At 38.8% G+C, this 27,441-nt stretch overlaps 1 protein-coding gene and 1 long non-coding RNA gene across 9 annotated transcripts in view; one reads left to right on the forward strand and one right to left on the reverse strand.

The window, feature by feature from the left end:
- Nucleotides 1-27,441, forward strand: part of POU2F1 (POU class 2 homeobox 1) — a 110,130-nt gene that overhangs the window by 12,648 nt on the left and 70,041 nt on the right. The window lies entirely within an intron of this gene.
- Nucleotides 21,720-26,119, reverse strand: LOC128850954 (uncharacterized). 2 transcript variants are annotated; one of them, XR_008448222.1, is made up of 3 exons: nucleotides 25,997-26,119; nucleotides 23,850-24,177; nucleotides 21,720-22,166 (listed from the first exon to the last, which is right to left on the reverse strand). It is a non-coding gene; the product is annotated as an uncharacterized LOC128850954 (long non-coding RNA). The 2 variants fall into 2 exon arrangements; XR_008448221.1 differs by having other exon boundaries at nucleotides 23,850-24,181; nucleotides 25,997-26,111.

Genomic DNA, 27,441 nt, shown 5'->3' on the forward strand with positions numbered 1-27,441 from the left:
TCTGAGCAGAGGTTTGTTGTATATGACTGCAGTCATATGCATAGGAGAGGAAAGTGCAAAGACAAGTAGTACTCTGTACTGGAAAAATTGAGGAGCACTGTGGAAGAAAAACATCGTTTTTTCAATTACATTCTTAATCACGTGTATAGTTTATCAGACCTTTTTATATATGGCCGAGTGTTTAAGAAGTCTCACACCAGGTGAACAAAATAAGAGGTTTTGAAGAGGCAATTTACTTACAGTAATATCTTATTTCCTGTGTTGTTGACTAGATTTGTGTTTCAATAAGAACATTTCTTTTGTGGCAGCACAGGTGCTCCTTGATTCTGCAGTGAAGGCAGTATTCTGTGCTTGATACTAGCTAGTTGCCATGGCAACAATTATGATGTCATGAATTCAGTATGGTGACTTCACTGCAGTGTATTTTATCTTTATTCTCAGTTTTCCTCAGATATTGCTAGCAAACCAGAAAGCATCAATGCGTGATACTGTGGCTTGTTTATTAGGTCATAACGATGACTAATATGATCCAGATCTTTCTCTCAAAGTAAATCTAATTGCTGCTTACTTTTAAATTCACCTCTAGAGCCTGGGAAACTGAGACCTTCCATTTTTCTTTATCTGGACCTGTTTCAGCCATACCAACCAAAAAATGTTTGCTGATAGGAATGAAGAGGAAAACACGTTTTTGTTTTCATCACTCAGATTTGATTCTTTTTAGCCAGAGAATTGTATGTGCTTTTAAAACTGACACTAAGTGTCCTGTTACTTCTCTTCTCCCAGCATGATTTGTACAATTCTGGCTTGCTTGTCTTAGTACTGTTCTTTTCTGAAGCAGATAGAATGTTTTCTTAGTCTCTTTTCAGGGGTTTGTTGCCCTGCAGATTGTACCAGGAACCTTCCTGCCTGTCAGCCTTAGGGATATGGTCAGCTGTTTTCCGCTCTCTGAGCACTTCCATTTATCACCAGGTTGTGCACCTCCATTTCACAGGTAGAAAAGCTTGACTTCAGTGCATGCTCTTACCCTGTTCTCCATTGCCTTCTGATAGTCAGAGAAGTATTTAGCATTTTCCCCTCTATTTTTAAAGCAATATGACTTCCAAATTTAGCCCCAGTAAAAATGCCAATAAGAACATGGAGTTTAACTAGCCTGCATTTCTTTTGTTGACATAACTGTGTGTCTGTGTAGAGCTGGCTTATTGGCTTAACTCAAAGGTTGCATGAGACTTCTGGGCCATCTGGCTTTACGTTATCAGTGAATAGCACAAAGTGTGTTAAAGTGGTATGCCAGGTATTTTTGTGAGGCTTTTTTTGGCCTTTGCAAGTGAAAGATTCTTCACTTTTGGCTTCGTTTGACAAAGGTAGTTTCTATGTATAGTTGGGGGACCTAAGTATGTTGTTATAAATGTACTGAAAGCACACATAGCAGGAGAAAATGTAGGCTGTGCTGTTTTCTTCCAGTGGCTTACCGCTGCAGCAATCATTTGCATTAAATTGTATTGAGCATATATCCATTTAGGTGAGGTTAGAATTAAATGACCTCTTCACATTTTTCTTCCTCTGAAGAAAGACGGAGACTTGAAAAGCACCCACTAGCAAATGGGAGGGTGTCATGGACAGCATGTAAGGAAAATGAAAAACATAGCAGGAAAATCAAAGTTACAGTTGTCTTTCTGCAGAAGAGAAGAAAATACTTTGTGATGTAGCCTGTCATTTATAATAAGCAAATCATGGGAGTTGAATTGTGGCATTCCTGAACTCCTGTTAAGAATAGAAGATTGAGATGTTTCTATTAACGAGCTACTAACAGGGAGCAAACTGCAAGTACTGTTGCAGATACCTAAATGCAGAGGTCCTGTGGTTGTAGGTTTGCTGATTTATGTTGGTAACAGCTGTGCTTAGTATTTTTCTTTAATCGGTATAAATGTGCTAGCGATGGGATAGCTTGTGTTAGATTCTCTAAACGCTTTTATCTTGCTAGAATGTCTGTGCACGTGGAGGGTTTTATTAGTTTAAGAGTCCTAGGATAACTTGATTGCTAAAGCTTTTGGTTTTTAGACTAGGTTTACGTAAGCCTCAGAGTAGGCTTTTGTAATTTATATGGGCTTTTTTTTTTGTTTCTGTTCACTTCTAAATGTTAAGGTTTTCTAAACATGTAGGTTTTCACGATGTGATGGGATAAGGTGCTAGAGGATCTCACCTAGGCTCCCTTTCCCACAAAAGGCTGGACTAGAGATCCTTTGAGGTTCCTTCCAATCAGAGAGTCTAGGATTCTAGAATTGAGCTATTGGAAGGAATAGCAGCTTTCTTAATGGCAAACTGACATAACTGTGTATGTAACTTTTTAGTCATGTGGGGATTAGATCATTAGGTTCCCAGCAGCATTTTAATCAACGGGTGTTGTATTTAGTAGTATTATGGTAGTTAATACCAAACTGAAAATATATGGAATTTCAAGATCTGCAGTAGACAGATCAGAAAGGAACCTGCTGCGCTTTGTTCAGACTTAACATTTAAGAGGATGGGGTGATGAGGGGGGGTTGTGTGGAGGAACAACAAGAAAACACTACCACCACCCCAGCTGTTTTCTTTTAGAATTATTAAATAAAACAACCTAAACTTTCAATGCTCTCTTTTATTCTGATTTTGAAAATGCTGGCAAATAAAGTCTGAGACTAATTTTGGAGTTTTAGAAAGCAAGCATCGTTTTAATGCAGGCGAGGGAGTGATCTGCATCAATTGTGTGCAGTGAGACAGGAGCTGGAACAGGATGTATTTCCCACTCACATGCAGATGGATAAATTTTCCTAGAGATCTTATGCATATTCTCTTACTTTCCAAGGACTGATTTTTAATGTTGTGAGCTTCACAACAGTCACATCTCTTGCTGATTTGGAGCTTTGGAGCCATCTCTGCCTGACCTTGCCTTGAAGATGGGGAGAGGCTGCAAACGGGATGGCAGAAGCAGACACATCTGTTCAGCACAGACCACACTGAACACAAGATGTTCTTATCTCCAACGAATGAACAGTGTCTGGGAAAACACTGAAAGAAAATATGCTGGCGAGGGACATAATGTCAGACTTTCAAAAAATACAGTTACTTAGACGAGCTTGACTCTATCTTAAATCAAAATATTCTACTTTTTGTAATAGTAACTACTTTTTCTATCAATTCTACTCCAAACTCTTCTTTGTGAACCAGTTATATTCTGGCCCACTGGGATTTGGAAAATAAATGAGCTAATTGGAATTGCCTCAGTGCTGTTGCTTCTACTTAAAAATACAACACAAAACCAAGGTAGTACATCAGTGACTAGTCACACAATAGGGTTCTTACATGCTTTGTTTAGGCAGTGTGTCTAGAACCTGTTTCATAAGTTATTACCAATACTGGTAGTGCGTGGAAGAAGGCAGTGTTGATAGAAGTATGGTGAAGTAATTAACTTGCTTTTCACGGTGTAGTGTCTTGAGTTTATTCAGATACTAGGGCTAATAGTGGCATTTTGATAGTTTTTGTTTGCAGCTTTGAAGACTTTTTTTTCCAGGTCAGCAGCTTCAAGAAGATTTCAGTGAAAAAAGTTAAAATGTTTGGAGGGCTCGCTTCACACTGCCCACTTCACAGCCCAGAACCAAATTCGGTTCAGAAGGAGAGCCTGTGAAAGAGGAGTTAACAGAAGAAAGCAAAGGCTTGAAGGGCTGCTTGCTACTGTAGAAGTGTTAGGAGGCTGGAAGTGCCAGGGAGGTGTTTCAGGGACAGAACCTGGTGAAAAGCTGAGCTTCTAAACCCAGTCCTGCTCAGGAGTCCCTTCTGACCTGTTAACCTGTCCATGGGCTCGTCTGTGATCCTTCTGAATATCAGGTGACCTAACCCACCAGTACTTCGTTGCTTCCAGTTTGCTGGAAAAGGCCATTAACAGCAATGCAGCTAGAGAATCATTGTTTCGGATGTGTCCTGTCTTCTAACAAAAACTCTGTCTTTAGAGGATGGGGTTTTATTGGCTTCATAAATTGCTTTTACAGCAAAGACCTGTATAGAAAATTCTACGTATCACCTTTCAAAGCAGGAAGGGTTTGAAATTTAATGTTTTGAAAGCAATTGGGAGAATCTTCATCAGTACAGGGGGCTGACCTTAACAAGCATATATTCTAGTCATTACAGGTGAGCTTTGGAGAAAACATACTGCATTAATTGGGAGCTATGTGAAAGCCTCCTTGACAGATTTGTAAATGGAGATGGGTGATATCTTCCCAAATCTAGGTCCATGACTGGGAATGTTGTGGGATGCTGGGGTGACATGGTTATCTTGGCCTCAGCAGGCTGCCTGGCTCCCTTTTTTCTGCAGCTCTGATTCAGATTACCCAGCAGTCTTTGTGCTTTGCTATGATCAAACGATACAGCCCTCACGGAAAAATGTGCTACTCAAAGCTCTGTGTGGCTCCTGTAGCCAACTTGATCTATACAATGGGAAATAGGAAAGCCGCCTTTATCTGATTAAACAGCCGACTTTGGCATGAAATCTCCTTCTTAATATCAACTTGCTGGAAGTGCTATGACAATAAAATGCCTTTTTTTTTTCCCTCTTGTTGGGAAAGCAAAAAAATCGACACTTCCTCATTTCATGTATGGCTGCCACAGTCTTCTCTGACAATCTTTGAGTTTAATCATCAGACGCAATACCCTGGTTGTACTTAAGTGCATAACTTTTCAGCTCACTATTAACTGCCAGCATCTGTGCTACATGAGAGTTGTTTCATGGTGATCTTGACTGTTGTTTGTTGCTTGCTATATTGACATGAAATGAATTGATAATAAAATGAATCACTTTTCAACAGTAATCATTAAATTACAGACATCAAGTCATCAGTTTGGGAAATTACTTTGCCTGCTTTACTAGTGAAACATCTTGCACACAGAAATATAGAAATACAGTAAATTTTAGTTTAAAAATGGGGATTCTTTTTCAACAACTCCTTGATAAAGAACTTACCCATCCTTCTGGCAAGAGGTTGCAGTTTTGCTGAAACAGACACCTACCATTAGCAGTTGAAGTACTGTCTTACTATGCATATTGTTTTGTCCCAAAGCGTAGTAGAAGATACTGTACTTGAGGTACAAACTTGAAGAAACACACTGTTGTAATATCCTACTTAAATAGAAAGAAAAGCTGGAGGTTTGCTATAGCTCTTTTGGAATTTTAAAGGCTGTTATGTAGAAGGTGCCATGATGAACACCTTGTTGAGTTCTTAATTTGTCTTTAAAAGAAAATGTAAATTTTGAGAAGTAACTTTCCCACCAACACACAAATTAAAGTTTAAAAGTAAAATACATTGCTAACAAAAAAGTTTGATAAAGTTTAATTTTCCTTCCAAATAGTAAGCATGAAGCAGTGCTCCTTGTGTATACAGATTGCCACGTGTAATGAGTTTGTCTTAATGAACTTTCAAAGATTTGTCCGTATTCTGTATTATTGTAAATGAAACCCACTGGTGATAGCTTTGCCTGAGGTGGCCCCATTTAATGTCATTAGGTGATCCATTTTTTTTTTTTTAAAACACTGCATTTGCAGCAAAATGTAGACTGCCTCTGTTGTAAACAGAGAGAAGGAAAGGTTAATTTCAGTAACCTAACAACAGCTTTTATGACTAAACTTGGTTTCTGTTTTGCTTTCTCCAGGTAGTTTTAGTTTTGGGGGGCTTAGGGGAGGAGATATTTTTACTCCTTTTTCTTTTTGGTGCCTTAATTAAGATTCCTTGCTTATGAAACACACAGATGCTTACTTTTGTTGCAGTGCTGCAGTGGAGAAAAGATTTGGGGAAAGGAAAGGAAGCACAAAAGCAGAGGAATAAGCCATCAGAACATGTTTGGAGAAAGATACAGCAGAAAAAGAACAACTCTGCAGGAAAAGAATTCTCTGCTTATTCTTTATAAATAGTGTATCATGTGGGTGAACTTCACATCTATGTCTATCGTGTAGTAGATATAGAGGGATACTTGCCTGGTTGTAATTGTGGAGTATTGTTGGAATAAATGCTTTTTGAGAGAAAAGTCACAAACTGTGAAGAAGAAATCTTAGGATCAGTGGATTTACTCTTTTGTCATTCAGTTATCTATTAATGTCTGGAATTAAAAAGAGCAATTGAAGCAAGTGCAGTGTTCATGTAACATAGCCTCAAGATTTTATGTAGAGATTGGTGTTTCATATTGCTCCCAAATTTGTGCTGTTTGCATTGGCTTCTGATTCTCAGATAGCATTGATTGAGTAGAAAAGAAAGATGATGTTTACAATCAACACCGTCTTTCATATGTAGACAGCAACTATTATTTATAGGGTGGGGATAATAAACATAAAAGATTGATATCTAGTCAGACTGGAGAATAATATCTTTAAAATGTTCTCTTTAAATAGTTGTCCACAGCCCGTACAGCAGAGATAAGCAGCATTTATTGGGTTCTGAGAGGATCACAAGGTTCTGTATTTGATTTCTAGGGATGATTTCAGTTCTAAGAGCGTGTTTAGCATTTTGCGTGCGATACACTCTTAAGATGAAGGAATTCTCTTTACCATCACATTTTACTAAGTGCACATGCATTGTAATAGTTTTGTTCTTTGATCCAGAATGAAATTAAAATCCAGAGACCATGCAACTTAACTGTTTGAGCTCAATTAGTGGGTTTGCATTTTAATTTGTGTGATGTCTAGAACCGGGGAGAAGGCATATGGTCTTCGTAGGAAGAACCAAGGTGCTTGATATATTCTGTTTCAGTGTCTGCTTGAGAAGCTGTATTGCATTTACTTCCTTTTTATATTAGGAAAAAAGATACCCTGTACACTTGACTGCTTAAATACTAGTATGATGTGCAACTGCAGAGGCGTTTTCATTTCATATTGCTTTCATTCAATAAGATGCGCATTTTTTCTGTATAAATGAACACATTCAGTAGTGCAACTGATGAATTCTCCTCTTTTCTTCCTGCATTAACACTGGCAAGCAGTTCAGTTCATCCAGGTGTCAGTGCTTTTAGTTGTGATCAGAATTTTCTAATGAGGGGAGGAAGCTGTAAGATCTGGTTTGAAATCACTTTTCAAGTTCCAAGAAAAAAGAAAGCGAAAGTTCTTAATATTAACAGCTGGAGTATTTTAGTCTTTATGGCCTTTCAGAACAGAAAGAATAAGCATGCTTTTTTAATTTTCTTTTATTTTGTCTTGTATGAGTGAAACATTACACAACTTTCCTCCCATTTTTCTCTGATTTTCACCCCTCATCTTTATCACAGAAATGTAATTTTTCTGATGACCTTTTTCTGAGGTTTGTCCTCTGTGACATAAACTTAGTTTGGTTGACACAATCTCTGATTCTGTTCAGTATTGTTCTCTTCTTCCCCTCCCTCCCCCTCATATTTTTTGTTAATTAATTTTATTGGTCTTTTTAGAGATTCTTTCTTTCATATTCTCCACCCCTCACAAAGCCAAAGTGCATTGAACGCAAAAATAAAGCTATGCCATATGGTAGCAGGGTGCTTAGGACAGAGTAGTACCTGCACTCCAGCCCACTCTGAATAAGAATCTTGAGTGAGATACATAATACTAGGCTTAGGTTACTGTTTTCTTTTGGCAGCTGGGAGATTGGAGTTGATCACATTTAATACGTACTTGGATATTTTGGTGTGCACTTTTTTCCTCTGTAAAAATATTTCTTCCAGGAGTGTCAGTATTTTTTCTTTCCTCTCTTTCTTCTCCCTCAAACCCGCAAGACACAAGTGAGAAAGTTCTTAACTATCCAGGCTTGCTGGATCATAGAGGAAAAACTTGGTATCTAAAGTGACTGATTCCTGCTCATTGGTGGCTGGAGACACTGACTCTTTCAGCTATGCCGTTGAAGCTAGTGAAACAGTGCTAGATCAGAATACATGGATAATTCTTTCCTTGAAATACATTGTTTTCTTTAAACAGTAACAGGGAAACTTGTTTCCACTCTAGGCTTTAATAGGGTCCACCTGGGTAACAGGGACATAGTGCTTCTGCAGGGCAACTCTGATTTTTATGTAGTGAGTGGTTAAGGCAGGTGATTGCTCTTGTGTATATAGTTTCTTTTCCTAAAACCAGTGGTTTTGATGACTTTGAACAGCAGCATTGATGTGTGCTCTACTTCTAACTGAGTAAGTAGTGTTTTGAAATGGGAATTCATACAGGAAGCTGTGTAATACGTGGTGTCTCTTCTAGACACACCAGTTCTCCAGGTGCAGGTTGGTCAGATAAAGATAGATGATGCTGTTACAGAGGCTCAAGCACAGGATAAAAGAAACATGCTTGCCAGGCTGCTTTGTAGCATTAATGCTTCTAGTGAACAGAAAGAAATGTTTAGCATGCGAAGGCTTATGAGTGTTTTGACTTGAAAAGATAGTGCAAGTTTACGCTAATAAAAGCCTGTTTTGTATTTATAGTGTTCTAGCGGGGAAGCTTTTTGCCCCTTGAAAGTCTCTGTAGGAGCAGAAAGTCTGTGAATACATTACAAGTTGGGGTTGTAAATTGGCAGTGTAGTGCAAAACTGCAGTTGAATGCCAAAACTTAAATTGGAGGTAGAAAGACTTTCACGTGTTTGCTGCAAAATGGGGCATTCTGATATTTAAAACAGTAATTTTGTAAAGCCCTTCTGTGGCTTTTCAGATGATGGCGGTTAGCAATTCAAAGGTATGCTCTAACTTCCTGAAGTCTCGAATGTGATGCTAGCACTAGAAGGATGTGCTCTGCTTGTTAGAGGTGTCTTCTCAGTATGACATACTTTAATTCAAGGTAAAAGTGAACGGGCAAATCTTGAGAAATGATATGGCGCTTACTAACTTTCTCCCTGAGAACCCCGCACTTTGTGCCTGCTGTTCTGTCTCAAGTCTACCATAATCAATAATCCCCATGTGCAAAGGAGAAGAAACTTTCTGAGCTCTTCTTCCATTTGATGGAGTGTCAGCTGTTCTGTGGAAAGGCTGCTTGCCCTTATACAACAAGTATCTTATTTAATGTGCTGTTTAACAGGGACTGAGGGGAAACTATATCACAAGGTAAAGAATTGTCCTTTTGTGAGGTAGCCATAGTTCCATTTACTTTGTTTCCTTTCAGAATGGGAAACTTGTCATTATAAAATTTAAAAGATGACTTTGGCTTCCTTCAGCGCTATGAAATGAGTGGGTCCAGTCCAGCAACAGTATTAAGTACCCAGTTACTCTTCACCTGAAAGGAGAATGTATTTTTAGTTGTAATATCTCAAATTAATTCACTGGCTTTGTGACACTAGCACAGGGTCTAGGAATGTTGTTATAATTCATTCATAGTTATGAACTTATTTTTGTATATAGATCTTGAGGAACAGCATATCTGTTCATCAGCATTCTGGTTAATCTTGAAGATTTGTATGAATAAAAGAATATAAAGCTGGTATGGGGATGAGTAGGGATAGATTCCTGACTGGATGCTACCTTTTCCAAATCAGAAGTTTGGTGAGCTTGTGGAAATTTGCTGAAAGATGAAAAAATTAGTCTTTCAAGGAGCATAATAAACCAATGGTCTTGGTGTTGTCTTTCTGCTTTCCAAGTCAGAGGCTTCCAGGTCTCTGAGGTTTGGTCTTGGAGCCAGCAATGGAAGGGCACTGCCTGTTGCAGGAGCATTGCAAGGCTTGGTGCCTAGCCATCATAACCAATTTTTAATTTTATTGTTATTTAGAGATTCTTTTGTCTCAACTGGAATTCCTTGATGGGGTTAGTTTTATAACTATTCAGTTCTGCCCTGGGGTGTTGCTGTTTCTTCCTTACATTAAGTTTGCATGTGCTTACTTTGCATGTATTCAGCTTAAAGGTATTTCGTATATGTAATTTGCTCTCTATTGAAGGTTTAGGATCTTGTAGGTGAGATAGGAAATAAGAAAACCAGTACAATGGAATAAATACCATGCTGTTAACTGGGGAGCAAAGAAATAAAATACAGAATATTTATTAAAAGAAATACTTTGCACTGTTGTTTTGGCAACAAGTTTGTCTGCTGACAGACCAGGGAAACTTTGAGATATGAGGTTCCATAGCAGAGCAAAAGATAACATGAATTGAAATCCTTAAAATAAGGGTTGATTACCAAGTAAAATATTAGTATGCTGCTTTTTAATATGTTAACATCAGTAAATTCAGAGAACTGAGGTTAGAAGTTCAGAGATTTTCACTGGTTTATACTGCCTCCAAATGGTGTTTTAAGCAAGTTTCCTAGTTTACATTTTCCTCAGTTTCTCAATCTCTGTAGGGTTTTGATGTGCCTTCACTTTTTTCAACTAAAAAAACCCAACCCAACCAACCAAAACACCCCAAAGCAACACCCCCAAATATCCAGAAACTTCCCCGCCTTGTCGGGTACTTAAAGTTTTAATGTTTGGGGTGTATTTACAATCATTAGATAAACTATACCGAATAAATGTACAGTAATAATTTTTTTCCCATTCTTCCCTTAATATTTCAATGAAGTATTGCTTGAGGAAGTAATCTCTAATGTTGTCCCACTGATAAAAGATGTTTCTGGCCACATATCACACAATGCACAAAGGTATGTTCCTTTACTTTTCTTGCTCTAAGAAATAGCAAGTGTCTTTAATTTTTACATTGAGATTTCTTTTTTTTACTGAATCCCCAATCTGCTTTGTATTATTCAGTATTCAATTTGTATTTTTCGCAGGGCATTATTCAATAATACAATAACCCTTTGCAGCCTTTGGCTTTTATTGCACTGTCTGTTCAGTCTTCGGTCTTCTGATTGATGTCAAGTATCTCCATTGTGCTATTCAGATTGCTTTGGATAGCTCCTTTGGATATTTTGGAGCTCACTAACACTTCAAGATCACAGATGTAGCGATCCAACACTGACAGGAATCTTTTTGTTTTGAATTCTCAAATATAAGAATTAGTAAGAATAGAAAAGTATGTCTACGAAGAAAGCTTTGGCTCTTTTACGTCAGTGTTGTGAAAAAGAAATGCCATACAGATAGAAAAGGTATTGTAACAGAATGCTTTTCTGACTGAATTAATACTGAGTGCTCTTAAAAGCATCCTTCTTTATTAACCCAAATCAGTTACTAATACATGGGGACAGCTGTGTGAGGAGTCACCAACAGCGCATTGCAAAAGGTAAGCAATTGTCAGAAGTACTTAAGAAACACTCTTCTAGGTGGCATTTGTAAACTGCCTGGTATGAGCTTTTGCTTTTGTGAATCAATAATCATGTATCTGTGATAACTTAATCAGTTGCTGTTAAAATGAAGGTGATGTCAAATGTTCACTATGCCATTTCAGTATAGGAAAATAATATTGAATAAATCCGGAGGAAATGAGTCTGTCTTTGTTTAAATGCCTATTGGTGCACGATGCACAAAGCATTGTCATGAGGGAAGTTGTTCCCTCTACTCTACTTTCCTTTATGAGTCTCCCAGCTTCCCTAAAATAAGCGTGAAGGGTGTTTTTAGTTGCCATGGAAGTTGTGCCAAGACAGGAGGTAGACTCCTCTGATAGAGGAATTTTAAAGAAGATGTCAGGGAGATAGTGTTCTTCCAGGACAAAAAATAGAATGTGTTGTTATCAAGATGTGATAAAACAATATATAGTTGTTATAGCATCATTTAGCTGAGGCTTTTGGATTACACTGAAGCCATAGGTCTCAAGGCTACTGTTTTCATAAGCTTCATCTGACCGTTTGGGATAAGGGTATGGTTCCTTGTTTTTCTGCCTTATGTGATTTGGGAAGCTTACTTAAATTCCTCAGCAGAGTTTGAGACTACTCAACAAGTTGTACTCTACATCGACCAACTCCCACATTATCTGAGGTACAGAAGTGCTGTCTAAGTTTGTTTCTGTAAGCAGCGGTGTATCTCTATCATTCAAACAATAGCTTTTTTTCTTCCAACAGCAGCAGCTGCTGGGAGAGAATGATGGGTTGGCTGGAGGAAAAAAGGGAAGACTTACATCTCCCAAAGCTGGAGGTGGGTGGCACTGTTGGCTCAGGGAGAACTGATACAGCAGCTGTCCTCTGGGGTTCTGCTGCCTTAGTGTCAGTAGCAAGTCTATCTGATTAAAAATACGCATATAGAAAAGCTGAGCTACCTCAGCGGCATTTCCTTCTTTAAGATACCTTATTACCTTAGAGACATTCTTACTTTATGGAAAAAGTTGCAAAGATGGGAATAGCCATTCACTAAGACCACACTGTTTTTACATTGACTTTTCAACTGACAAATCTTGGAAGAAGAAATAACTAAGCTAGCTTAATATTGCTGCAGAATTTCATAATCATTCAGGACTTGCCAGTTAACAAAAGTGCGAGAAAACAAAGGCAGGTAGAACAAGTGCAAGTATGCCTCTGTTCAGCTGCAAAAGCTTGCAGCTCATATCCCCTGCATCTGTCTCCATGGAACATACTGTTTATAAAAGCATAGTGAGAGTGGACGAGAAAGACGTGCATGTGTGGCATCTACCAGGTAAACTCATTTTGACACAGGCATGTATATAAATATGTAGGAATACTAAAGGTAAGCAGTGGTAGAATTTGTCATGTTACAGAGTCTTGTATCAAATACGTTGAGAGTTTTCTATTTTGGAATATAGTGAAGATGTCATTGCTTGTTTTTTTCTTTTGATTTTTTTTTTTTTTTTAGGATGGATTTTATCTATTGTGGCTCCTATAAGCACAGTCTTAAATCCTGCAGAAATGTTACCTCTAGTACAGTTTCATGTGACAGTTTGTCTGATACCTGGCGCCTGCTGAAGAGGATCCTCTTGCCTTTGGCTGTTAGTTTTTATTCCTCCCCACAATGTTTTGTTTTGTAACTGAGCAATTAAAATATATGTTTTCTTAATTTGCAGATTGAGTGGAAATCTGTCCCTCATTTCAGGGTTGGTTTTCCTCCATATCATCTAGGGGAACCAATTCCCCCGATGTCACACAGTGACTATCTGTCAGAGGGATGCAGTGGGACAACTTACTCTTAGGGCAATTCTAGTCATTGTCTTTGTGCAGCTAACTCATGGCCTGGCTTATCTGTTTTGGGAAACTGGCACCAGTATGATGGCCTTAGTTCTGGCTTTTTCTTTGACACCAGTATAGGTTGCTGCTGAACAGGGAGAATCTCATGTTTCCATGCCCATGCGTATTCCATTTATTTGTGCTCCCACCCACCACTAAGCTTCTACTAGATCGGTTGGTGCTGCCACTTGCTAGGCAAGTGCAGTGGTAACGTCATGTGTACAGACATTAGGAGAGGATGTGTAATAACCCATATCTGCTTCAGTTTAGAATGGTGCTGTTTCTAGTCTGCTTGAGGCTTAAAGGAGCAACCTGATATTAGTGAAGTATCTTTGGAATGAAGAAATGTTTTCCTCGATTGCTTCTGGTTCTGGTTAGATTTTGTAGTTTTGCCTTTATACAGACAGCAGTTGGAAATCTAGAGCTCGTGCTCATTCATCGTTCTGAGGCTGTGGCTTGATTAGAAAGGAATATCAGGAAAGTGTATGAGGATGAGAATGTGGAAGGATTAAAATGATGATTATTATTAGGGGGTTTTTAACTTCTTATCTTGGGTCTGGCATAGCCCTGAAATCTGATGTATCTTAAAGTAAAGTAAAAACAGAGCAATTACCTGGTTCTGGTAGTGTGGTAACATTTCTGGAGGCATTCTCTGAAGTATTCCCGGTGGATGTGCACAATTAAGGGAAGTAAGTAGTTTAAGGTAGAATACATAATCTGCATAGTGGCTTCTAGAATAGAAAGCCTCTAAGTAGACAGGTGATTGCTGTGCACTGCACAGGACAAGGAAGACTGTATGAAAGCTACTTATACAATATACATATTCCCTGTCTGAAAGCTAAGTGAGCATATGCCTGGAAGCTGCATTAACAAAATAAAGAGATGAGATTTCTTTTTAACTTCAAAATAATACAACTGCTGCCTCCAGTCAATGTCATGATGAATGACTTCTCTTTTGTGGATTAATGCAGTATATTTTATTTACCTTGCTTTATAAACACTTCCTTGGAGACTTGTTCAGGTGTGGTATATGACTATTCTCTGCTTGTTGCCCCAAATATTAAGTGATAGCTGTACTCTAAAAGTCTTTTCTTCAGAAGCTGTGCTTAGCGCCTTATTCTCCAATGTGCACATGATAAAATTATTCAGGCCAGTCTACTGAAGGAGTGATTTGGCTCTTCTGTCAGTCAGAGAAGTCGTTAGATATTGGTTGTCTACTATTTGATGTTTTCTCTCTACATACTTGAAATGTTCAGCTATGTAAAAGTATTTTTTTTCCACCTTTCATTTGAGAAGTGTTAGAAGTCGGTTGTTGGAACTGTTAGGCTTAAGCAATAAGAAAGGATTTATACAAATTGCATCTTGTATTGCAGGAAAGAATTAATTTTTAGCTTTGTTTAAGTAGTGATGTGTCTTTTTTCCCAGTTCTCTAATTAATTTTCTAATATTTTGGTTGTGTTTGACTAATTTGTCAAAAAGGCAGATGTATTTAGAATTTTTTCTGCAAGTTCTGTGAAGCTGAGTGTGAGGAGGAGAGGGATCCTAGGAGTGCTCTGAGAATAAGATAGTAAGGTGGTTTCCTGTTGTAGGCGTTGAAAAGTTATCATGAATAAGTTCTTCCTTGAAGATGTCCTAGTCATAAGAAAAACTTTGGTCAAATATATGAAAACTTAGCAGACAAGCCAGTATTCACAGCATGGCATGTTTAAGATGGTCAAAATTCTGGGTTTTGGCAGAATAAAAGTAAATTTAATATGTTTGGGTGTGGGTTTTTAAATACATGAGAATACTGAAACAGCCAGAATTTTCTGTAGTTATTAATATGTTTGCTTTGCCAGCTGTAGGAGTTTAAATGCTGTCCATCATCACCAGATACTTGTGGCTGCAGTTATCTTCGGGTACCTGTGAGACTTCTGGGTGGCAAAGGGAAACTTCCTCTTGCAAAGAAATAAGCACGAGGGCAAATGTGTTCCAAGCGAATGCAGCAGAATCTTTGGGTTCAACTCTTCTAGTCTTACACAAAGTTACGTTAGTAATGGTCTTGTGTTTTACATTTCTGTAACTAGAACATCAGAAGTATTACAGTGCTCTCTGCTTTAACATCGTCAGTATCGAAAGTGTCTTATAAATTTAACTAACACTCACGCTCCTGGTGCGCAAAACAGATTGAGGTTTTGTCTTGAATTACCTAAATTGCTCTGCAAGCTCTTTTACTTCCATCAGTATTGCTTCTACTCAGTATCTATAATCTGAAATACATTGTCTAGCTTGTGAAGTTGATATAATAGGTACAGGCTCTGTAGTTCTGTCCAGTGGAATTCCCTCATTTAAAACAACCAAACCAAACGTACCTACTTCAGAAAACACAGCTCTCTATTGTAGAGAACAAGCTCGTGATAAAGAAACACTTCTACCAAATTTATTCCATGGTACCAAGTTACCTTACAGGTAGCATAATAGGTTATAAATGTGCTGCCAGTGTGAGACAGAAACCTCTGAAGGACGGTGACAACAAAGCTCTGCTGGGTCAGTGGCTGTGCTGGCAGTCTGCCGGGGACTTATTTGCTTGTCAGTTTATAAGTATGCAGTTTTGTATTATTTCCGTAGTCTAACTGTGCCTTTGGACTTTTAAGTAAAATTAACCTTGTGAGGCTCATTAAAATCCATATCCATACAAATAGGTGTACTTTGAAGTCTTATTTGAAGAAGAAAGAAGAGCACTTTGAGTTATGGAATGAATTTAAAAATTTTGATATTTGGAAACATTTTTTGTTCATATGAAGAAAAGATCTGTTCTCAAATTAGAATAATCAAGTGATGAAAAGAGGATTATCAAATATGAAGGTTACATTATGGATTTACTGTTACTTTCTGCACTGTGGAAATAATGTACTATACGTAGACGCTTACGTTGTCAGAATATGTAAATCAGGAGGGAGACGGGTTAATTGTCCATAGGGGACAGCTTAATATCCTTAGGCATTAAAAATGGTTTGGATCAGCTTAAAACACCTATCTATTAATAATTAATTGTGATATTGACACAAGTCCTTCTACATTTTGCAGTCTTGTGTTTTATTGCAAATACTATTGGCAGTTTTTGACTATTTTCAGTATGTGCATCATAGATAAAAATCCACAAAGGAATATAGAAACGGTGAGTGTGTAGTGAGTAGTGGATGCAAGCATCGATGGGAGAGGTGGCCTAGCGGACAGAAAAAGATGCCTGAGAAAAGTGCGATCTGCAGCTATGAATTATTTCATCTACATATTGCCCACGGCATGGATATTTAAAGCGGGCGAGCAGCAGAATCTATTGTGGGAACTGATATGAACTGCGGTCAGTGAGCTGTGGTAGCCCAGCAATCGGGAGAGGAGGGGCCTGGCTTGGAAACACCCTGGTGTTTGTCCTTTAGAGAGCCAAGTTGGGGCTGCTTCATCTTCTGCAGAATTATTGTGTCGATTCCCATGGTCAGTGAGGCTAAGGAATCGCGCAGAGCTGCTGTCACGGGAAGCGGTGGTGTCCCCAGGCCCAGCGACTGCCTAGAGAATGTGTGTGTGGCAAGTGACTGCTGGAAACCACATGGGTTTGAGAAGGTTCCGATAAACGTATCAGGATCCACGGAGAGCAGGATTTAACGTGAAAATAAATAAAGAGCACCCAGGGGAGTAATTCTATTTTATTTATATTCCTTAGCCCAGATTTATTTTTAACATTTTTTTGTTCTGTTCCTTTCTTCTGGCATTCTTAATAAGAGCATTGAACAATTTATCCCCACGATGAAATTATATGAAATGTTTTCTGCCCTTTTTTTGAATCTAAAACCTTCCGCAATGCATACGGCACAACTGAATTTTCAAAGGAAAACTCTTTGAAGTCCTTTTTTCTTTTTTCTTTCTTTGTGTCTCTGTCTCCTCCTTTCTCCATCTCTCCCCCCTCCTTCTCTCTGTCTGTCAAGTTCAAGAGCAGCTCAGATGCCATGAATTAAGTGAAGCACAAAAGGGGAAAAGGAGACCCTTTTGAAGAACAAAGGCCTCCCATTAGGCTGCCGTGTTCTTTCTCTGACCAAAATTGCTCCCTACATGGTTTTTATTGCTGTCCACATGCTTGGCACATAAGGTAAATACAGTAGGACCCTCGTTACCTCACACTCTCTCTTCCTCTTCCCTCTTCAATAAATGTTTTGTCTCTTTGATGTCCCTGGTAATTCTTATACTGATTGTTCCCACCCTCATAAAAGCCCCAGGGGTAGTCATGGTGGTGGATAGCATTAGATACTGTGTAAATGCTTCTAGAAAAGAAGACAAACTGCAGCCAAAGAATTTATTCCAGGTGGAAGAGAATGGAAAGGAAATACAGATGTTTTCTTTTCTTCTCAACTTGTTACCTCTGTGCCCCAGCCTTATGTTCGTATCCCAGGGAAGTTCATAATTTCTTCCTGTTTTCTTCAAAAACAAACAAGGAAATAGGGCTAAATCAGATGTAGGAGGAAGTGTGTGCCACAAGACTTTAATGCTATAGAACTTTTCTCTTAAGCCTTCTTGATTGACTATTTTCCTTCGTTTTGGACAGCAATCTGTTCCAGAGTTTTGGTAAAAAAGTACCAGTGAAGCTTCAAACTTAGGTTTAAAATGTGAACTCTTTTAGAAAGAAATCAGTCAGGCCCTTCTTACTGAAGAGAAGTTTAAATATGGTGCAGAAATGTGTGTATGCATATACACAAAGCCAGTGTAAAACATTGTCTCCGAACCCTAAAATTGCAGCTAAACCATTTAGTACTTAAATGACAGAATTTGTTAATAGTTTAAAAGGCATCTTTTGTGGAGTTGATTTTTATGGCAGAGTCTTGAAAGATGAAAATAATTGATGTGGGATAGCATAATTTATGCCTGAATTGTCTGGATATTGCAAAGCATACAAGTATTTCTTGGAAATTGGAATTTGTTCTCCCAGCTTCTACTTAATTCCAAATAAATGATTTTCAAGGATATCTATAAAGTCTGGTATTTGTGCTAGCTTTCATCTTCTAGTTCTGCATTTTCACAGATGTGAAGTATTTTTATTTGCTTGTGTACATAGTTAAATATGTACTGATTAACAGAAAATGCCCCACTATTTCTGGTTTTGGCACTGCTGCTTAATGCTACCACCTCACCTCCTGGAGTATATGCTTTTATGAGTGTATACTGTTATGAACACAGTAATTCCAGAGAAAATGTCAACAAGGCTACTTAAAGAAATAACAATTACACTTAAGAGTCTATTTTGTAGATTATAAGGCAAGGAAAATCCACCTTGAAATCTGACTTCTCATGACAAGTTTGATTTTTTTTTTTTCTTTTCTTTCTTCTTTCCCCCGTTGATCATGCTGCATAAGAAATTTGACAGTAAATGTTATTGATTGTAATCAGTCAAGTTTTTCTTCACTCTGAATGTGAGCAAGGTTTTACACACCTTCTTCCCCGCAAAGAAATTAAACTCACTTCCCCATCCACTTGTAATTGGTCTACTTAGCTTCCTGCTGTGTGGGGAGGGAGGCAATGCTGGCATTTAATGAAGTTTCTGTATGCAATTAGTTTATTTTTTATCCATATTTTATGCAAGAATTGATTGTTTACAATGGATTCTGTAACTTCAGGTGTTTTGGCAGAATACTGTATAGGCAGCAGTAGTACATCTGCTTGTGGTAGATGTGGATGCTGTGATTAATGGCAGTGGCTACAGCTGCCTTAGTATGGAAGATGAACCTTTGTTCTGTCTTCCCCCTCCGGCTTACTATGCACCATTTGTCATGTAGCCTCTCCTGTTGTCATTTAACCTATGTCCCCATACTCCGTCATGGAGCTGTACCTGTAGTCATCTTCCCCAGCCTCACAAATCTGAGCCAAAGCCTGCCTCCCCATCTGCCCGTGGGGATGTTCTGTTCACTGATCAGAGCGATTTTCTGCTGACACTGGGAGCAGATCTTCACCCTGGTCCTGAGCAGCAAATGCGGGTCGGGGGTGTGCCAGGAGGGGTGCAGCAGCTGCTGAAAGTAGAACAGTGGTTGAAATGCATCTGCCACATCCAAGGTTTAGCTACAGCAACTGCTGATTAGTGTTAACTACCAATCGCCAGCGTGGAGATGGTTTGATTTTAATTGTGCTGGATACTGAGTGTAATACACGGACACCACCACTGGCAGGTGTGTGGACCACTGGGCCAGAAGGCTTCGTGTTGAGTAGGATAAGAGTAAGAGTTTCTGAGGTGGGTGGGGCTGTATCATGCAGTTTAGTAATGATATTTTAATACTACTTGGAATTTCTATGAAGGTGAAAAGGATCTTCTATATAAAAATATTTTACCAACACTATAAATGGAGAGTGGCAGCTTCTGAGTATTCCTTCCAACGCTTTCAGGAGAACTATTTTTCCCAGGAATATCTCACTGTAACTTGTGTCTTTAAATTCGGCAAGATTGTGTTCTTCCTCATCCTTTTTTCATTAAGAGCATGCAGTGTACTCCCAGAAAAGACTGCTGTGAATTTTTAATCATATGTCTACACAAAACAGACTTAAGACCTGAATTTTGAGTTTTATTTGGTAACTTCTGTGTAAAGACCAGTGACAAATTAGAAGTAAAGACTTGGCAGCTTGCATTGAAGACTTCTTGAAGTAAGTAATGAAAGGATGTGTTAGTGAGAGGCTTAGTTTTAATTACACAAAACTGTCGCACCTTACTTGCATTGGAACTGTGAATTCTCAATGGTGGTACCTGCTGCCTTGAGGCAGAGTCCTGCAATGGAAAACACTTGTATTGCTGCTCTTGAAATAAGCAATTTTAAGATGTGGTGATGTCTTCAGAATGGTTTTGCATGCCCGTATTGGCACTTGCAAAACCAGAATTCAATTGAGATCCATATTAAACTTCAAAAAGCACTGAATGTGACATGCAGAACTATGAGTCTCTAAACCAGCTGAGATACACCTAGATCTGCCCTTTTGAAGGGTTGTGGGCATGGGACGAATGGAAATGTGGGTTTCCAGATCAGAATTTGGATGGCTTTATGAATCTTAACACTACACTCCAGGGCTGTGGGCCATGAGAGACCCTGTTCTTCCTGCCTTCAAATGTGTACTTCTGAAGTGTATCCTACAAGAAAAGGAGAATCCCATTCCATTAGAGTAGCAAGATGGTCTTGCCCTCTTCATGACAACGCAGTCCTCAAGTTGATTGAGAAATGTCGCGGTGGAGGAGGGGAAGAGTCAACAGTTCAAATGGCAGCACCCATTCCTAAGCCAATGGTGAGGTGCTAGTGTGCCATCAGCTAGTGACTGTTCCCTTCTAGCCTCTATGCCAGTGTTTTGCCCTAAACTCCTGTGACTACGTGGAAAAGACTTCTAAAAAAGGTTTTTGATTTTCAAGTCTTTTAATTTGAGCGTAGCTCTTGTGAACATTGTCACTTTGCTTCTAGATTTTCTCGGCATTCTTACAAGTCTGTGATACCCTGAATGCTCCTTAGTACAAGTGCCAAGCCACTGTATGCGACTGAGCCCTCCATATTGAATATTTGCTGCCTCAATTTTCTGTATTGAAAACTTTCTCTAGTTGTGTAAAAAAGGAATTTATTTCTTTTGCACTGACGCTGCCAGAAGTTTCTCAGATTTGTCTTAAAATTGAACTTTCAGTCATTCAGGAAAGGCTTGCTTACCAGAGCTCTGAAATGCTGGGTTGGTTATTCTAGGTATTGAAATTCTCAGGGGTTTGATCCAGGAGAAGTGGGCCATTACAACATCTGTTCCTTCCCAAAGGGCTCTCCTAGGAGAGCTTTGAAGCTGTATAACCACTCTCATCCTTATCACACAAAATGTAACGTGTATTGAGTTAAAACATACAGTTGTAGTTTGCAGGCAGCAATGAGCAATACTGCATGAACTTTGAACTGTAGCTAACATTTAGGGTTCTCTGGCACTGTAATGGGCTCTTTCAGTAGCTTACTTTAATTTATAATGTGGAGATTATTCTTTTTGCCTTTAACTTCCTTGTTTGTTGTATTTAATGTTTTTTTTCCCCAGGCAGTAGCATAAAATGGAGACTTTTGCAAAATGATTGTTGTTTGCTAGATTTTTGAATACTAAGTAAAACTTTCAAAATTTGTTACCATTCACTCTTTGTTAAATCAGTCTCTTATCAGGCTTGTGAAGAAGTTTTGTGTACTGACGCATCATGTTTTCCTTTTGAAGGGTGAAACAGTGTTAAATTAATTAGAAATTAGTTTAGCAAAATCCATTGAACCACTTTCAGTAAAGAGTCCTCTTTGGTGTGTGAATTTTTCAGGCTGTCGTGGTTTGGGAAAGGACTGCCTCTCATTTTGCCACAACAGCATGTCTGGGTATTAGAAAAGAGAAGCTAGGGCTTGTATACAAACAAATTACCTTGTGGTAACCACTTGCACTGAAGGGCTTACAGTAACTGCCTGTGTGTAAGAATGATCAACACCTTTTTGACTGTAAAGTGCTTTTATTAAAGACAAAGCTTATCTGAATTATTTTGTACAGCTGCAAATACACAGCTATTTAACAGTGATTATTGACGCAGTGTAACTTGTGGTGCTGGAAACTTGGCTTTTTTTTTTTTTTTTTTTTTTTCAGACTATTCACTGCATTAGAATAAAAGAATCGTGTTTTCTGTGTTTCTGTTTCTAGAATCCTCAGGAATATGAAGGCAGGTTCATCACCTTGACTGGGCATGGGAGTGCTGGCTTCTGCCCCCAGCTCTGTTGTGCTCTGTTGCAGAGGGGTTTTTTTGTTCATTTGTTGTTGGGATTTTTGTTGCTGTTGTTGTTTTGAGACGTATTTTTTTTCCCTGCATGACCTTGGTCAGGCTGTTTCATTACAGCATCCCTTCCTTCTTTTCATCTTCCACACATTATTGTTGTTTGAAATAAAGACAGTGGGAACCAGTTTTGGAGCTTTTGGATGTAATTGATAAAATTAGTCGTGGTTTATTCTTGTCGGTTTGGGTTGTTTTGTCTCTAGTCACTTGACTATCTGATCTTGAAATTACTTGGACATGTTTTTCAGACCTGAGTGGTGTCTAAAAATTACAGCAATGCGGAACCAGGCATCCCAATTCAGATTACTGCAATCAAATACAGAGAGCTTTTCTGAAGATTGTATGCTTTATTTTTATAGTTGTTGATTCAAAAAAATCTCCACCCCAGCCTAATCCACAAGCCAAAACAACCCCCCCCCCCAAACAACAACAGAAGCAAACCCCCCTGCTATAAAAAAATCCTTTGCCAACTCTAATTCTTCATCTTTGATGTTTATTTTCTGTAACAGTTGTCACTGACACAGTCTAGGTTACTCTTACTCATTACAACCTGTTTGGTTTTGCCACCCTTCCAGGTTTTTGTGTGCTGCACATATGAATGTAGAGATTTTTGAAGACTTATATTGCATTCAGAACTGTTTGTAGCTGATCTTCTCGGTTCTGGGACTGGAATCGAGCTGCATGTCTCTGGGTTAGATCATTGTCACTGCAGCTGCAGTATCTGAGAGCCTCGCCATCCTTCCTTACAATATCCTGTGAGGCAGGAAGGATTTTTACACATAATAAACTGAGGCACTAAGGACAAGTCTATAAAGATATTTAGATTCGGTGCTTCTCTCTTGTTGTGGAATTACCTTGTTAAAGGTACCAGCAGGGGTAAATTGGTGCCTGATTTTCTCTTGTGGATTTTCTTGTGACTTGCCCATAGGTTAGAAATGAGGAACTCTGAACAGGTCTTCTAAGCCCAAAGTTAATACAGTGAGCACTATAGATTTTTTTTTTTTTTCTTTCTTGATAGATGGAGATTGTAATCTTCTAGGAATATTAGCCCTTCCATTAATTTCTTGCTAAAAGCAACAATAGCAGCAAAGAAAGCCATGAAACCTATATTCTGTTTAGGTCTCTTCCTTTTTCTGCTTGGCATGACAAAATACTCTTTCCAGATGTGATGGGACTATTGCCATAGTCTAAACTACTTTAAGTTGGATCCTTCCTTCTGTGTGTATTTCACTGCCTGTACAGGAATCTGTTGTGTTGATTTTTGGATGTGTGAGTAGTATTAGAATTCAGGAAGATTCTCAGGAGGAGGTTTTAGATGTAGACCACTTAAAATATAACCCTAAGCTGTTACCTAGAGAGATGTAAGGTGTCTACACTTAGCAGTTTTCTGTGGTTTACTTTTAGGGAACATTCACCTCCTGAACTTCTTCTAAATTACATATTTGTATGAGCTTATATTATAATACTGTTGAAGTAACCATTGGTATTCTTGGTGAGGTCTGGAGAGTTCTATACATGACTTTTGCACTTCACAGTGGCTGTGCGTGGAATTCCTTCTCTAGGATTAAGCACTGATTCCGGATTCTGTTTCTAGACATAGTACCCACACTGGAACAGAGTAGTATTGCAGTATGCAATTTTACATTAAAGTCTCATGGATATCTTCCATGTCCATGCTTGGAGTGCTTAATTAACAGAACTAATTATCATTCCAGATTGATCTACATTTTCTGATGGGTAGTAGTACATGGTGTAAGAAAGTAGAAAGCAAAGGAAATGAAGCTGTCATGTTTGTGACTGCTTATCAGCTGTTAAGTCTAAATGCTTAGCTCTCCATGGGAGTTATGGGCATGGCCCAAACAGTTCTCTTCCCCAGAAGGCATAATTTTCTCAGCTGAGAGAACACAGGTTTCCTAAACAGAGAATTACTGCTGACAATCCACTTAAAAAAATTACAGCTAGTGAGCAAAACCCCGTCTTCTGGCTTACCGGTTCACACTGCATGCTTGTGTGATCCTAGGCAACTGAAAAGTAGCATTCGCGGCTGTGCTTGCCATTAGGAGAAATGTGTATGTTTTCTTCTTGCGGCCCTTTCTGAGAGGCCAGTCTGCTTTTTCTTTCACTTGTCTTGCAGCCAGAGTGCGGCTTGCTTTGTCTTCCTTTAGAAAATTGCTGCCGCTGTTGGTTGTGCAGGTTGGTTGCGAATGCAGGCTGGAAGTCTCAAGAGGAGAGAGGGGCTTGCAGTACTAATCTCTTCTTGCCTTGCCTCTGGTCAGGCAGCCGATTGTTTTTCTGGTTTTGTTCCTCCGGGTGGCATCTGTCTTCAGGAAAAATTTCCTTACAGTGAAGTGTAGACTGCTGAACTGTGGCTGTCTCACTATTGCTGTTTCTGACTGCTACACTGAATTAATTATGTGAACAGTTATGATGTAGGTGCTTGATATGTTTGTGGCTGTTCAACATGGAAGGGTTGCTTTTAAATTAATTTCTTTCTCTGCAGCCTTTTTAAAATTAATTTTTACTTTAGTCTTTTTTTTCACTTTTTCCTAAATAATAGGATTTCATATTTCAAGTGTATAAAAATTGGTTTTGTACCACTTGGGATGCCTTTCCTATTCATTGATGTGATTGTGAATATTAGAATGGTTCATGTGCCGATGCAGCATTTTACTCTAGTCTCTTGAGCTTTTCTTCACCTTGCTTTTCTAGTTGTATGTTTTTGTTTAATACTAATCAACTGTTTCTTTGTTGCTCAAACTGTTATATTTTAGCTCTGCATAAATTGACTGATTATTACTTGAAGATTAGTCTGAAATTCCTGTTTTAGAAGACTGCAAAAAGTGTTCTTTAAAAGATTGGGTTAAAATTACTTGATGTTCAAAATTAAAAATATGTGAACAATGTGGCTGTACACAGCCAGGTGTTGCAAGATCAGCGTAAACCTGACAGAGCCTAGAAGGGATTCTGCTCTTGCTAGGTAAACACTTGAACAAATACATGAGGCTTGCAGTGTTTTCCCCAAAGGCCAAAAGAAATGAATTCTCTCAAATCAGTGTGATTTCTCTGGAAAAATTTGTTCCACTGAGGACAACTTCTTAGCATCTCCTGGGACTTGAACCGTAAAGGTCTTTGGTTGGAACCAAGCTGGACTTTGCACAGGGCTAGACTAGAGAAATAATTAATCGAGTGGAGACTGCAGAGCTGTTGTCTTGTGTGTTTTATGGAGAAAATGTGCGTGTGTGGTTGTATCCTGTGCTAGCTGAGTTATTGTTTTCTGTTGAAATAGTATGGTATTAATAAGGGCAGAGCTTTGTTTGCCTTTTTTTTATTATTATTTGCTTCATTTTTAAGGAGTGAAGGTTTTCTGGGCTGGAATAGTGATTTATGCCATTCATACCAGTAAAACTGAAGTTCTTCATAATGTAAAAATCTACTTGTGTAGTGGTAAACAGCCTTCCCAATACAAACAAATGCGTATTAAACAGTGGTATTGCTTTGCCACTGTAAATCTCATAGATTTAGTAATCTACGAGATGCCTCAGCGGCTCAACAATTTTGCTAGTCAGTGGCAGAATAAGGTTAATAGGACTTGCAGGTAGTCAGACCCTGTTTAGGTATTAAACAAAAAAGTAGCACTACTTTTATTCTCTCTTTTTGCTCTAAAGACAAGTGTTAAAAGTATGCTGTATACAAATGGGCCAAATGCTCTTAAAATGACAGGAACATTTCTTGCTGTTCATTGCTGTGTAAAACATTGTTGTAGACAAGATTTTATGAAACTTTGATTTATCAGCAATTTAGACTTTATTAAGGGTAAGACTGCAAGATTCCTATTAACACTTCATTATCAGTTGATTAACAAAGTAAAAATAATTTAATGTGTTATAATCAAATTAATCAGCAACTTCATCAGATTTTAAGATAATGAGATTCACTTCTACTTACTACACAGTACGATAGGTATTTATGTGAGCACAGGGATATAGAGATATATGTGTACACAAAGATGCATCAATATTTAAGCATAGGAGAAGCATGGGTAATCACAATTGCAAAGAGTTATATATCAATGGATAGAAAAGGGATAGAAAGGCTAGCCTGAAAATTTCCCTCTTGGGATTGGTGAGAATACTCACATATAATGCACCAGCATTCCTGAGAGGCGATGATCAGATCTCAAGAAATCTGATTCCTGAGATAGGTGAGAATACTCACAGTCAATGTACCAGCATTTCCAACAGGTGATGGTTGGCTCTCTCGGGGGAGTGACTTTGCCTAAGGCCTTTTAATTTGCTGTGTTAGCAAATGAGATCACGCACTACAGCAGAGAGGTGTCCCGCCTCCCCAAGGGGGAGATTACTGGTCTCAGCCTGCTGCGATCCGAAAGAGCTCAAAGGGCTTTCTACGTAATTGCATATTTTGAGGGTTTTGCTATAATTGACTTTTGTCAGATATTTGAATTTTTTTTAAATATATATTTCAATGTTCACTTTGGCTGCACTTGGAAGACATCATGTATCTGGTAATTTCTAATTTCTGACCCGTTGTATCAGACCATCTCACTTGGGCCACAGTCCAGGTGCCAGGGATGTTCAGCTGCCAGGGGGCTCATTGATGGTCCATCTCTTTCTTAGGCAGTGAAGGGGCCTCTTCCCATGCACGCAGGACTCCAGGAACACTGGGGGAGCACCTAAGTGCTCTGGATCACTGCATTGCAACAACGGATACTCCCTCCCCCAGTGTGCCTGCTAGAGATAACCGGTTATCAGTCCCCTTCTTCAGGCGATACTGGAGTTTCTTTTCCAGGTACAGCAGTTTCAGGTAGGCCAAGGGAATGCCATGGTGTCCTGGATGACTCCATCTATATAATGGGGCAGCTTCTTCCTACAAAGCCTGTGTTCCACTGACCAGATAGTAGCCCAGAAAAGGAAGTTGTTGCTCCGACCGTGTCAGAGGTGGCGCTAGACAGCATAGAGTGGTCTGTGCAACCTGGCGGGTGGTGGGGCAGGAATCCCACCACACCAAATATGCAGTGTAATGTGTTGTAGTCTGTCTTTGCAGATAACAACTGTATTTTTTCAGGTGAAAACTGAACACCAATGAACTGCAGATATTTAAAGCATTACTGGCACAGACTTGTCTACTCCACTCCCACTAAATTTATGTAAACTGTACTGAAATGTAGATTTTTGTGGAAATGTGTGTGCTGAAGTTTTGCATGATATTTCTTCATATGTGTTTTGAGCTTTTCTAATACACACAAGTTCCAAGTGCCAATGCTGCTTTAAAATTATTTTTTTTTTTCAACATGTGCTTTTTAAAATGATGCGTTGCTCCAAATAAAGGAAAGGAACTCTCATCTCATTTGAGAGAATTTCTTGAGGAGGAACCTGTAAAAATGCTGCTTGTGTAGATTTCTTCCTCTTCACGAGCAGGGTGGGGAAGTAGGGAGGAATGTAAGTTGGAACTTGAAAATGGCCATTTCCGTATAACTAATAAAATTACTCTTCAGGTCACCAGGGCTGCAGAGTCAGCTGTTGTGTCCAGTGGATTTTGATTAAATTGGAGCACAACATTTTCT

This window comes from Cuculus canorus, chromosome 1 (genome assembly GCF_017976375.1).
Source record: "Cuculus canorus isolate bCucCan1 chromosome 1, bCucCan1.pri, whole genome shotgun sequence".
Lineage (NCBI taxonomy): Eukaryota > Metazoa > Chordata > Aves > Cuculiformes > Cuculidae > Cuculus > Cuculus canorus.